Source organism: Gossypium arboreum, chromosome 8 (assembly GCF_025698485.1).
Source record: "Gossypium arboreum isolate Shixiya-1 chromosome 8, ASM2569848v2, whole genome shotgun sequence".
Taxonomy (NCBI): Eukaryota; Viridiplantae; Streptophyta; class Magnoliopsida; order Malvales; family Malvaceae; genus Gossypium; species Gossypium arboreum.
Genome location: NC_069077.1, coordinates 118,614,284 through 118,617,960, shown reverse-complemented (window position 1 = coordinate 118,617,960; position 3,677 = coordinate 118,614,284).

Genomic DNA, 3,677 nt, shown 5'->3' with positions numbered 1-3,677 from the left:
ATCGCCAATGCAATTAATTCACATATTAAAATAAAAAGATAAAATTTAAAAAATCTGAAAATTAAGAAAAAAAAAAGTTTTAAAACATTCTGATCCATAACAACTTTAAAATTTTAATTATTTAAACTAGCAAAAAGAATAATTATTTAAACTAAATATACTTGCTATCCCTTCCATTCAATTTTCATTATTTCTAATTTTGCAACCTAAATCCCCAAAACACTCATTTTCCTTTCATCTTTTCTTCCAACCTCTCTCAATTCTCTCTTCAATTTTTTTAGTTAATCTTTTGTTAGTTGTTTTATTTTATTTTCTTTTTATTTTTTAGGTTTGAGTTTATCCTTGCATTGGACCGATAGTGACACATCACCTCAATCCCCTTTGACAACAACAAATCATTTTGGTTAAATCTTCCTTTTCTTTTAATATTTTCTTGAATTTTTGGTTTCTTTCATTTTGTTTTATTTTTTTATTACCGTTTTTATTTGATTGTTGGTTAGGAGGCTAGTTTATATTATCGTACTATAATTGCTTGTTAAAAGAAATAATTTTTTTTTCAAAAAGCCGCCAAGAGCCCCCAAATAATCTCGCACCCAATTTGAACCTGTCTTGTCATTGGGATATTATAAGGAAAAATTTGTGTCCGAAGAGACGGAAAAATATTTTCAATCAATTAAAAGTTGATCGTTCATTTATGAACATGGTTTTGACTTAGTCACCCCGGATTGTCACGAAATTTGAAACTTGGTTCACCACCATCGGTGGAACCAATTCGCGGTTCTACGTAAGGCATAAGTGGATGGACATTGCCCCAGAATGTATTTGCGAACATTACGACATCCCTTTCTATCAAAGTGATGATATTGAAAACATGGTCATTGATCGTTTTACAAACATAGATATGGATGTCATTTTAAAATTTTTAACCGATGACCTAGGTGTATGGAAACGTGACAGGGGCACAGAATTTCCACTTTCTTTTAAACAAGAAATTATGTTCCCCATAGCTAAGATGTGGATGCAATTAATTTGCACACATGTTAGCCCTTTACTCAACACTAACACTGTTAATGTCTTTTGAGTTGTGTTTCTTTTCTTCATTTTACAGCCTAAGTGTATTTGCTTAGGCCACTAGATTAATCGAGAAATGAAAAAGTGGATGGCAGGATGTAAAGTTGGGACCTATTTTCCTTAGCTGATTACGGATTTATGTCGTAAGATGAAGATGATTATAGACCCAATAGAGCAATCACACCAATCGGACCACAGCATCTTTGGCAATTCAATGCTTCATCAGTTTCAAGCTCTTCACCAAGAACAAATCAAAGACTGAAACCAACGACGGAAGCATAAGATGGACATACCACCTACTCGTTCGAAGAAAGCATCCACTAAATCCACATCTAGAGGTCTCGAAAAATAACTTGAAAAGTTGTTTAGAGAGATCTGATACACTAACCCCAGATTGGATGCAATGTAACTTTTCGCAGATGCATTCATGGGAAAGCCAACGGAAAGATCCTATTCAATGGAAAATGAGGTTCGATGATGAGGACACGAAGGATGAAGCCAACGAGGAGGGGAACGGAGTGGAAGAAGGTGATGATGATGAAGCTATGGAAGATGATGATGTGGCACCATACCATGACGATTTCGAGGATTTATTTGCATCTGAGCAACCATCCACATGAGGCCCTATCGTCAAAGAATCAATCAACAAATCCAAATTGCCTTATAAGAATTAAGTCGTGCAAGGTAAGGGAAAAGGAAACACAGGATCAAGCGAGGGTCCACGAGGATGACTCGGATTAGTTTCATGTATTTTGTAATTTATTTATTTTATTTTTAATGTCGCATGTAAACTATTAAACACTTTTGGATTTGTCATTTTTTTTTGTGTTTGTTAGTTTGTCTTATGTGCAGCAAGTAACTTGAAAGAATACACGATATATAGAGCTCCAACAAGGAGGTGTACACCCGAGCTAGTCTAATGCTTCGTTCTAGGGAAGTTCAGTAGCCTCCTATCCTTCTTTTGAATACATTGAGGACAATGTGTTGTCTGAGTGTGGGGGTGCACATAAGTTTTATGTGAGTTTATGTTTTCTTGATTTTATGTTTATTTGTGTGCTTATTTTAATTTTTATGCATTTTTCAAACAAATAAAAAAATAAAAAGTAATTCCATTTTTTTTTAATTTTTCAAAAATCCAAAAATATTTCTTGTTTTCTTTTTTAATTTTTCTTATTGCATGGTGCTTGGACTGTAATTAAGGAATAAGTTAGTAATTGTACATATCAAATGCCTAAATAGAATTGCCAAATTTGTAAATTTTGAATGATACTAGATAGTTTCTTACTCATAGTTTTAGGTTAAATAGTTCATTTAGTTAATAGGTATAATAAACTAGAGGCAATAACTGAAATAAAAATGTATAAAATGTATCGTAGGATGAATAAAATATACGAATCCTTGTAGATAAATAAGTTGAATTCCTAGTTTTTCGTTTAAGTAGATGTATGCTTAATAGAATTATTACTAGGTGATTAATCCGGGAGAGACCTTAGGCATTGTTTGTATAGCCTTGAGCCTAAATGACCAAGCTTAAAATGCTACATTATCCCTAATTACCAAATTTGAGCCTTACAGTGCCCTTCTTAATGAGCCTCTGTATTTGAAACCTTGAGCCAAAATTGAGTTCAAAACTCAACCCTTCACAGTCCTTGAACTTTTAATGCATTATCGAATGGACATCAGGCCATGAACATCAAGGGTTAGGCAGGGCCATTATGGAGGTTTCTTACAAAAGCGTACTCAATTGATTAGTGAAGAAGGATTAAATTAGCTTGTAATTGATTCTTGTTAGAAATTGTGCATGAAAAGAAAAGAAAATGTGGAAGAAAGAAAAGTGAGGATCAAAAGCATTATGAGAGAAAAGAACAAACAAATGAAAAAGATACTCAAAACAAGAAAAAGAAAAGAGCATAAAATAGTCTTGAAATCATAGTGCACAAAAATGAGCTAATATCAATAATCCACTTCCACATTGTTGGAGAAATAAGGAAGGTGAGAGAAGGAGAAATAAGGTAGTGAGATGAAACGATCATATTTGGGGGGAATTGGGAACAATGTCGTGTGCTATACTATTCTTAGTGCTTGAACCGTTTTGAGATGACCTTTCTTTGAATCCATATCAACCTCAAATTCAGAATGTTACAAGCCTAAAAAACCTTTGGGACCTGAATAAGTCATCAACGCATTAATTTGTATATTGCTTGCATTTGTTATAACGAACATGAACAATTGTTTTTAAATATATATGAGCAATCTGTATAATTTATTTTGACAGATAACATTTGTACATATGTTCATTTACATTTCCTCTGTAACCTCCCTAACTCGGCCTAGAAGTTATGGCCAGATTAAGAAGGCTACATTAGCCACTGAAATGTCTAAGCAGACCATTTGACCTTTGAAAACCCTTAACATGGCTAATTTTGAAGAAAACCATTATTGATGATCCAAGTTAGATAAAACATCTGTTATTGGGGTTATCTTACGAAAAACCCTAACTTGTCTAACTTACGAAAAAGTCATCACTCTTGAAATTAAATAACATTAAATCATTCATTTAATTAGGCCATCTTTACTTAGTACATTTTATTACTGTCGCCATATTT